Source organism: Lissotriton helveticus, chromosome 8 (genome assembly GCF_964261635.1).
Source record: "Lissotriton helveticus chromosome 8, aLisHel1.1, whole genome shotgun sequence".
In the NCBI taxonomy this organism is placed as follows: Eukaryota; Metazoa; Chordata; class Amphibia; order Caudata; family Salamandridae; genus Lissotriton; species Lissotriton helveticus.
The window spans coordinates 919883095-919893309 of NC_136069.1; the positions used below are offsets into that span (position 1 = coordinate 919883095).

Below are 10215 nucleotides of genomic sequence, written 5' to 3' on the forward strand. Positions count from 1 at the left end.
TTGTGGCTATACCCACCTGCTGCAGTAGCTCCATCCCCACCTTTTCTTGAGTGACTGAGATATCGGGAAGGAATTTAAGTGGCAGCTCCGGGGCATACAGTGGTAATTTATTCGCTTTTTGTCCCATCCGTCTCCAAGCTGCATTCGTTGTATCAACCGTGTTTATGTCTTGTTTATTCAGCGGGGCCCTCTTGTGAGTTATGATTGCATCTAATGGAATTGGCAATGCATCTCCTTCTTCTATCGCCACATGTGTAAGGTATGGGATTTTATGGTACCAATAGTGCGCATACTGGGCCTGGGCGCATAAATAATACAGGTAGAGATCAGGAACCTTGAACCTACCCCGAGAGTATGGTAGTGTCAGTGATTGCAGATCAATTCGAGCTGATTTACCTGCCCAAATCAGTTTCAATGTCATAGTGTTTAGTCTCCGGAACACTGCTGCCGGTGGTTGAATGGGGATGTTATTGAATAGATATAGTAGTTTTGGCAGGATTACCATCTTAACAATGGGTAGCCTATCAGCGAGTGAGAAGGGAAGCTGGATCCACCTTTCTATCTTATCCTCCAGTGCCGAGACCGCTTTGCCGTAGTTTGTGCGGATGACCACTTCAGGGTCTCTGTGAAACGATACTCCTAAGTAACGTTCGGGGTCCATCTGCCAAGCCAGAGGGAAGTCAGTGGGGAAACGTTGCATACTGTCAGTTAATGGTAGTATTACTGATTTAGCCCAATTGATCCTGAGTCCAGAGTATCTTCCAAATTTAACATATTCCCTCAGCAGGGGGTTCAAGTTGTCTGCTGGGTCCCGGACATATAACAACATATCATCAGCATATAATGATATGTGAAGCGGGCGCTCAGGGAACTGCAACGCCGAATAATGATGACCCTGCCGCCGTTTACAGGCCAGTGGCTCCAGGGCCAGGGCAAAGAGCAGAGGGGATAACGGGCACCCCTGCCTGGTGGCACGGGCGATGGGTATGGCCTCTGAGATGTAAGTATTAACTCGTATTCTAGCGGTGGGGGCCGTATATAGCAGCCTGATCCATTGCAGGAACATCGGCGGGAACCCCATCCTACGCAGTATCGTATGTAGATAGGTCCAGGCTATAGTGTCAAAAGCTTTGGCAGCATCCAACACTATCGCAGCCGCTTTGGTCGTGGGTGTCAGGTAATGTGCTAAAGCAAACAGGGTTCCGGTGTTGTGTGAGGTAGAGCGTGTAGGTATGAAACCCGACTGGTCAGGTAGCACCAATTTAGTCATCAGATGCTTGAGCCTGTTAGCTAATAATTTAGATAATATTTTGGTATCCACATTCATCAATGACAATGGTCTATACGATTCACAACTTTCCGGATCTTTATCCGGCTTCAGGAGGGCCAGAATCATCGCTTCCCGCAGTGTTTGGGGTAGTAACATTTTCTCGTGGGCATCTCCAAGCATAGCTACTATGTGAGGGGCTAAAACATCTGCATTAGCTTTATAGAACTCCCCAGTGAACCCATCGGGCCCTGTTGCCTTGCCATTAGGGAGCGCTTGTATAACCTCAGTGACCTCCTCCTCCGTAAAGGGTAAGGAGAGATAGGCCCTTTGTGCGTCTGAGAGCAAGGCAAGAGCAACATCGTCACAATATTGATCTATTTCCGCAGGCGTAGCTGTTGCCTCTGCCGTGTATAAGGTCCCATAAGTGTGCATAAATTCTTTCAATATCCCTTGTGGAGTACACTGCAGGGTTCCCCCAGTGTCACGAACCACCTGTACTACAGGTGGTGGCCGCTTGGAACATATTTTGGCCGCCAACACTGCACCCGGCCTTCCTCCCTCTCCATAGCTCCTCGCTATATGACGTTTGGAGACATATTTCAGTTCGTCCTCCGCACTCTTCTGATATTCCGTTATTTCGGTCCTAATATGGCCTAAAAGGGCTGAGTTTTGCGTTTGGGTATACTCTTTTTCAAGCTCCCGGATCCTCACTTCGCGGCGCTCACGTTGCTGGCGCAAATCTCGCAGTATTCCCGCATGTGTACTATACATACCCCCCTGATGGTAGCTTTAAATGCCTCCCATAGAAGCCCAGTATCGTCTGTGGTGGGAGCATTAATCTCAAAGAATTCTATTATGGCTTTTCTTAAGGCATCTGAGTACAAGGGATCTGATAAAGTCTTCCCGTTGAACCTCCAACTAAATGGGGGGTACGTAGTGCGGGAGTTTAAGCGTAAGCAGCACCGGGTTATGGTCAGAGAGGGTGCGGGGTAGATGGAACATCTTTTCCACCCATAAGGATACATCGGAGGAGCCCAACCAATAATCTAGTCTAGACCAACTACCATGCGCTGCAGTGGTATGTGTGGCTTCCAATTGCGTGGGATGCCTTAGCCTCCAGAGATCATCGAGGCAGTTGTCCCGCATAATGCTTTGCAATTGCACCAGAGCGCGCTTGTGGGGTTCCGTCGAAGCTGGGGATCTATCAATATCTACATTAAGCGCAATATTAAAATCTCCCCCCATATCAACGGCCCATCGGGTAATGTAGTAATAATTTGCCAAATGGTATGAAAGAAGTCGAATCATCTGTGTTTGGTGCATAAATGTTAAGGAGGTTGAGTCTCTGCCCCCTCAGTGTGCCCGCAATTGCCACAAAGCGCCCTTCCTTGTCAGTCTGAACTTGCTCCACCTTAAATTGTAGCCCCCTTCGAATCAGTATAAGGACCCCATGTGAGTAAGATGAATAAGCAGCTCCATGGACAGCTTCTGCCCATCGCTGACCTATGAGGTTCGGTGTGTGTGGGTCTATGTGTGTCTCCTGTATAAATGCAATGTCGACATGTAGTCTTGTGAAATAGGCTAATACTTGTCATATTTTCTTCGGGTTTTTAAGTCCTCGTACATTCCATGTTATAAATGTTAATTTATCTGACAGTAGTTTGTCCGTCATGCCTTACGTGCCTTTATATAGCTATGCCCCTTAGTGGACCTTATGGAACCCATGACCCTCCCACTATGTGACAAGATTGCAGCAGTTGCAGAAAAGCACCTTTGCTGGAGTGCGGCAGTGTTTCTCAAATGCAGTGAGGTATTACCAACTCTTTCAGAACTTCCCATCCACCCCCCTCCCACTCTGGCATCCCAATCACGCCAAAGACATACCCCAAGAAAAACAGTCAACCGATTATAACTTTGGTAGGGGAACACCCTGTTGGGGGGTCCATCTAGGTCACACATCTGCATCCAACTGGATTGGATGTGGCCAGGTTAGCAATCACATCTTAAAGTACCCGCATCCTGTCTTATATCGTTCCCAGTCATGAATAGTACATTAGCTCATACATAGTTGCACAATGTGGATTTTCCAGACCCACTACTCTTCCCTCTCGCCATCAATCGCTATTAGAGAATCAATCATGCAGCTCTGCCCATCCTAGTGCCACATTAACAGAGAGTATACAGTAGTCTAGGAGATCCAGTAGCAATACAGCAACCCTCCATGTCACAAAGAAACCCAGAACTGATGGGAGACCACATGAGTTCAAGGTTGCCGGGCCATATGGTGCGTTACAGTGATCAAATCCCCTCCATACTCACGTCATGTATACATGTCCGAGAAGGGTATGTCGTGCGTACAGATCTTCCCAACCTCAAAGCGGTCAGGTCGATCGCACCACTTAGCACCGCTTGCAGCTGTTCAGGCGACTCAGTTCAGTTCAGTGTATGCAGAGTCACTGTTCGCCCCGGCAGGGGTTTTTCCTGCATCTCGCGAGCCCGTCGTCATCTCTGGACTCCAGATTAGAGTATTTCAGTCTGAGTCGTGTTGTTGTTCGGCTCGGCGCTGTTCTCGTCATCGCTGGCCAATACGTTTAAGGTACTCCTGCGCCTCCTGTCTGGCAAATGGTGGACCTGCCGTCTTTCGTGATCTTCAACCGGGCAGGGTACAACATAGCATACTCTAGTCCCAGCTCTCGCAGTTTTTGCTTCATTGGTGCAAATTCTCTTCGGGCCAGCTGGACGTTCAGCGTGAAATCCGGGTAGAACTCCAGTTTGTTGCCTTGGTACTCGATAGTTTTCTTTTCTCTCGCCATCCTCAAAATAACGTCCCTATCCCGGTAGTTTAATAGTCCCCTGTTTTGGTCGAGGGGCAAGAGAGCGGTGTGCACGTTCGACGATGAATACCGCAGATAAGTGCTCGGTTCCAAATATCTTTCAGATCAGGTCCTCTACGTAGGTCTCCATCTTACCAGTGTTGGTGGTCTCCGCCAGTCCCGCTATTCGAACGTTGTTGCGTCGGGACCTAGCTTCTATGTCTTCAGATTTAGACTTGATGACCTCGAGTAGTTTTTCCATTTCAGAGCATCTTTGAGTGGTATTATGAAACTCATCCTCCACCGTTGACAAGCGCGCTTCTGCCTCCACAAGGCGTTCACCGTGCTTATCTAGCTTTGCAAGAATTTAACAAGAGGGGGGAGAGAGAGAGTCAGTGGATTCGGCCTCCCTGGTTGTATACATAAACAAAGTAGAATCCACTCAGAGTGGTGGTGATCCCAAACAAGATGGGGAACACACAGTGTTGTATAAATGCCCCTCACACACCAACAGGCCCCTTGGTGTCATGCTTCATCATCGGGGCCTTCGCACCCCTCTACGGGATGCGGCGTGCTACGACTCGCGACTGCGCAGGAGCACTTGTAAGTGAACTATGTGAGGGGGTGTGTGTCTACAAAAGTGTGAGTGAGGTGAGGTGAAAAAATAGTTAAAAAATACCTGGCGCGTGGGTAAAAACAAAATTTATTAAATCCCCGGCTGGTATTATTAAAAAGTGCGAGGCGTGGTTGGTACAATACAAATTAAGGTATTACAACCACTGTGAAAAGTGTCAACATGTTTCGGAACTCAGAGGTTCCTTCTTCAGGACAAGGATAGCACTTACCCTCCCCTTACTCACATGTAAATGTAAAAGTGTAAAATAATTACAGCAATGTGTAATGTACCTAGCCGTGTTAAATATATAGGTAGGTGTCGTTGCGCCCAATAGGCGATGAAAAACCTGTAAAGAGAAAGCATACATAAACACATTGGTCTTAAGATGCACAGTTACTCAGAGAAGAGATTCCCAAAATATAACCTCTCAAAGTACAGCAGGGTCATTCCAAAAAATGATGGAGCCCTGAGAAAAATGTAAAAAGAAAAAAATGAAAAATAAACTCACAAGGACATGGCACACTATATACATATAAAGACACAGAATATGAACTTAGTCTCTACTCAGATGGAAAATAGAGCACAAGAACAGATAGTTTCACAGCTTACTTTAGGTATTCAAAATAAAGACCTCATGAGCCTGTGCGTGTTATTGGGGGGTCCGTCTTTTCTGTTCAGAAAATGACCTATAGAAACATTAGTATATGGGATTTAATTTGGAGTAGGTATCAAATACACCAAAGTGCCATACTCAAGCTCCTCTTTCTAACCCAAAACTCACGGTTACTGCAATGGCTAGTTGCCTGCCTTCCCTCAACGCGGCTCCGATGAAGTGAGCGTTAATCGCGTCAAGGACCCTCCTTTATATTCTGCCTAAGGCTCATTAGCATCGATTAATTGAATAATGAGACCCGGTAGATGCCCAAGTATGGACTATGTGAACCGAGGGAGTCCGGTGTTGCGCGCTCTGTTCTCGCTATACAATTGCGCATGCGCCTTCCAAACAGTTAGGGTGTCACCCGCGCATGCGCAGACAAATATAGTCACCGCGCATGCGCGAGGGATAAACACCCTCGGAATGGAGACTACGAGGTGTTTCAAGCATGCGCACTCACCTACAAATGTGGCAGGGAGGCTTGGCGATGTAGCGCGCACGCGTGCTTACTTTCCCAAAGTAACAGGGAACGAAACACACTGCATGGTGATTGGCCATACATTCTTAAAGGGGTATTGGTATTCTATGTTGGAACAATAGATATACAGAGAGAGGGGTGTGGTTTTTAAACCCTGGTTGAGTTATAAATGGCCCCATTAGCTATCTGGTGTTCATAGTTCAGATGGGAGAAAAGGAGTTTATGGATTATCCCATTGGTGAATGTCTCATTCAATACCCACACAAACAGGTTCGTGGAGGCCCTTTAGATTACAGTTTATCTCAAGAGATTCCAAGGAATGGAATCATTAAGCCCTGTGACATCAGTGCCAAGACGGAACACCCATCTCTGTTCTTTTTCCAGAAGGCCCACATCAGAGGGTAGTTGTTCTATTATCGTCCACCGCAACTCGTTGACACAGTGTTGATGTTCAATAAAGTGGGCAGACATTTTCGTTGTGAGTTTTTTGCACCTGATATTACTTTTGTGCTCATTGAGTCTTGTTTTCACTTGTCTTGTAGTCATACCCACATACTCTTTCCCGCAGGGACACGTGATCAAGTACACAACATTTTTACTGTTACAATTCGTAAAAACACGTTGGTCCCACTTTGTCCCGTTCGAAAAAGTCAAGGAAAGGCTTTTTTTGGTGAGGTGACAATTGTTACAGTTTCCACATGGGTGGTGGCCATGAATGCCCTGCAGTCTTGGCTGGTCACTTTTTTTGGGCAATGGTCTCGTGTGGACAAGCATGTCCCTTAAGTTCTTACCCCTTCTGTGTGCAAACAGAGGTTTTTCCAAAGACAGACTTCCGCTTGTCAGTGTGCGCCAATGTCTATTGACCAGTTTTGTCACCTGGTTTGTAACTGGACTATATGTTGTGACACATACTGTTCTTTCCCCTTTGTTATCATTCCTTGGATTCTCCTCCAGGAGGGACTCACGGTTATTATTTCTAGCCCTTTTCATAGCCTTTTGAATCACAGTTTCAGGATACTGTCTCTGTCTTAGTTTTGTACTGAGGTCTTTTGCCTGAGACTTGTACTTGTTGATGTCACTACAGTTCCGACGTAGACGTAGGAACTGTCCGTACGGTAAGTTCTCCCTCAGATGACGCGGATGGAAGCTGTCAAATCTGAGGAGACAGTTCCTAGCCGTCGGTTTGAAGTGGGTCTCTGTTTTAAGGACGCCCGCTTGATGATAGATGTTTAAGTCCAGGAACACCATGCTCTCATTTGACACCTGATGTGTGAATTTGAGGAATGCATTCTGTGTGTTCAACCAGTGGATGAATTCAGAGACTGTGGTTTCATCTCCTTCCCAGATGACCAAAATGTCATCTATATATCTCCGCCAGGTATGAATCCTAGCCCTGTGCGGATTGTCTGGATGTAGAATCTTAGTGGATTCAAGATGGTGGACATACAAACCCGCCAGGCTTGGGGCAAAGGTGCTACCCATACTCGTACCATGTTTCTGCCAGTAGAGGGTGCCCTCATACTCGAAGAAATTTTTTGTAAGTGCTAGTGAGATGCATTCCAACACTACATTCCTGGGAGTGTGGTATTCCCAGTTGGTCGAGTGCAGTACCTCCTCCATAATTTGTAAGGTCTCATCATGTGGGAGGCTGGTATACAGGCTCTCCACGTCCAGACTGAGAAGCATTTGAGAGGCGGTATCAAAAGTTTGGTTTTGTAACAGTTGGAGTACCGCTTTGGTGTCTCTCAGGTACGTGTCAGTGGCCTGTACGATGGGTCTCAAGAAGGCATCGGCAAACTTGGATAGAGGTTCCAAGATTGACGATATGCCAGACACAATGGGCCGTCCAGGAGGATTGTCTAAGTTTTTATGCACCTTAGGAATGGTGTAAAAATAAGGAGTACGTGGATTGTTCTGAATTAAAAATTCAGACTCTTTTTTGGTTATCCAATCATGTGCAAGAGCCTCTTCGACCATACCCCCTATCTGCACTCGTAGTGATTCAGTGGGGTCTTCACTTAAGACCTGGTAGTTCCTCTTGTCAGAGAGCAGTCTCCTGCATTCTGTGTCATAGGCCTGGGTGGTTTGGATAACCACTGCCCCACCCTTGTCAGCGGGTTTGATAGTGAGATTTTTGTTTTGCCTCAATTCCTTGATTGCCTCATTTTCCAATCTGGTCATATTTTGAAATATCTTTTGCTTGGTTTCCAAACATTTCAGTTCTTGCATTATGGCTTTTTCGAAGGCCAATACCTCCACCGGGAGTTGGTGATCCATCGGTGTAAAGGTTGACCTAGGTTTCAAACCTGTATCTGAAGTGTCTGTAGCTGGTTCCTTGTCTTTGAAAAAGGCTCTCAGCTTAACTGTTCTGATGAAGTCCTGCATTTCCTTGTGCAGTAGAAAGAGGTCTGGCTTGTTGGTGGGAACATATCCCAGACCTTTGTTGAGCACCTTGTTTTGCAATTCAGTAAGGGGCCATGGGGTGATGTTAATCACTAGGTCCCCCTGCTGCTCGTAGACGCCTGATTCGCCGTCATGCTCCTTGTCGACATCCGTTGGTCTACCTCCTCTGGGGGGTGCCAGTTGACATTGTTGCCCTTCTTGTTCCTCCCCCTGCGGGATCCCTGGCCCCAGGATAAAAAAGGCTGTGCATTCTGGGGTGCACTGGTTTGGTCTGGGACCCATTGAGGATACATCTGTCCCATTTGTGGGGGAACGAACTGGTATTGTGGAAATTGGAAAGGCGGCTGATAAGGATTGAATTGAGGACCTTGATAACCACGCCAGCCTCTCTGGCGTGGGAATTGGGCTCTTCTCTGTCGAAACCCACCCCTTTGTTTGTTCTGTTGGAACCCACCCGACTTTGTACTTGAGTTGCTACCATCCGAGTTCACACTGTCCGTGTCACTTATGTTATCCTTCATAACATAGTCAGCCCGTGTGTATGGGTAGGCTCTTTCAGGGGTGAAACGATCTTTATCCTTTTTTAATTTGTTGAATTTACTTTGTTTCAACGTTGCCTCAAAGTCTCTCATTTGTTGGTTTAATTCTTCTAAACCTTTCTTTAAATCTGCTGGTGCGATGCAGGCTTTCAATTGGACCTCCAGTCTTTGGATCTCTACTTTAAGTTCCAAAGATTTTCTCGCAGCAGTTTGAACTATAAGCACCAACCAATCCCTGGTGCAGTGCCACGAGATAAGCGACCATGCTTTCTTAAAAACCAGGTCGTCTTGAAAGATGAATGGTTCTGTCTTTACCAGGAGACCCTGCGGGGCCATTTTGTTTCGTAAATATTCCCTCATCAGGAGGCCATGGAGAGCTGTTCTGATCTGGTTTTTACGTACATTCGTTAATTCATCCCAGTCCGCCACAGCAGGGCCAGGGTCACTGTTACTAAGGCCTTCAAAAGGATTGACATCGGCCAGAAGCCGATCAATCTCATCCTCGCTGAAAGTCAATCCATGTTCATCCTCCATGTTGTTAGGCAAGGAGGGAGGTGAAAAATGATATTCTGTGTTGTATCAGGTGTGTGTCTGTGTGTGTCCAAAGTGAGTGAGTTTCTACGGGAAAGGGGCTCCCACAGCTGCGCGCTGTCTATAGACAAGAATTTAACAAGAGGGGGGAGAGAGAGAGTCAGTGGATTCGGCCTCCCTGGTTGTATACATAAACAAAGTAGAATCCACTCAGAGTGGTGGTGATCCCAAACAAGATGGGGAACACACAGTGTTGTATAAATGCCCCTCACACACCAACAGGCCCCTTGGTGTCATGCTTCATCATCGGGGCCTTCGCACCCCTCTACGGGCCTTGCCTAACAACATGGAGGATGAACATGGATTGACTTTCAGCGAGGATGAGATTGATCGGCTTCTGGCCGATGTCAATCCTTTTGAAGGCCTTAGTAACAGTGACCCTGGCCCTGCTGTGGCGGACTGGGATGAATTAACGAATGTACGTAAAAACCAGATCAGAACAGCTCTCCATGGCCTCCTGATGAGGGAATATTTACGAAACAAAATGGCCCCGCAGGGTCTCCTGGTAAAGACAGAACCATTCATCTTTCAAGACGACCTGGTTTTTAAGAAAGCATGGTCGCTTATCTCGTGGCACTGCACCAGGGATTGGTTGGTGCTTATAGTTCAAACTGCTGCGAGAAAATCTTTGGAACTTAAAGTAGAGATCCAAAGACTGGAGGTCCAATTGAAAGCCTGCATCGCACCAGCAGATTTAAAGAAAGGTTTAGAAGAATTAAACCAACAAATGAGAGACTTTGAGGCAACGTTGAAACAAAGTAAATTCAACAAATTAAAAAAGGATAAAGATCGTTTCACCCCTGAAAGAGCCTACCCATACACACGGGCTGACTATGTTATGAAGGATAAC

The 10215-nt window shown here is 46.7% G+C and overlaps 1 long non-coding RNA gene across 1 annotated transcript; it reads right to left on the reverse strand.

Annotated features, from left to right (window-relative positions):
- Positions 1 to 4439: 4439 nt before the first annotated feature.
- LOC144771817 (uncharacterized) lies at positions 4440 to 5531 on the reverse strand. Its single transcript, XR_013599491.1, has 3 exons — positions 5481 to 5531; positions 5309 to 5385; positions 4440 to 5045 (listed from the first exon to the last, which is right to left on the reverse strand). It is a non-coding gene; the product is annotated as an uncharacterized LOC144771817 (long non-coding RNA).
- Positions 5532 to 10215: the final 4684 nt, after the last annotated feature.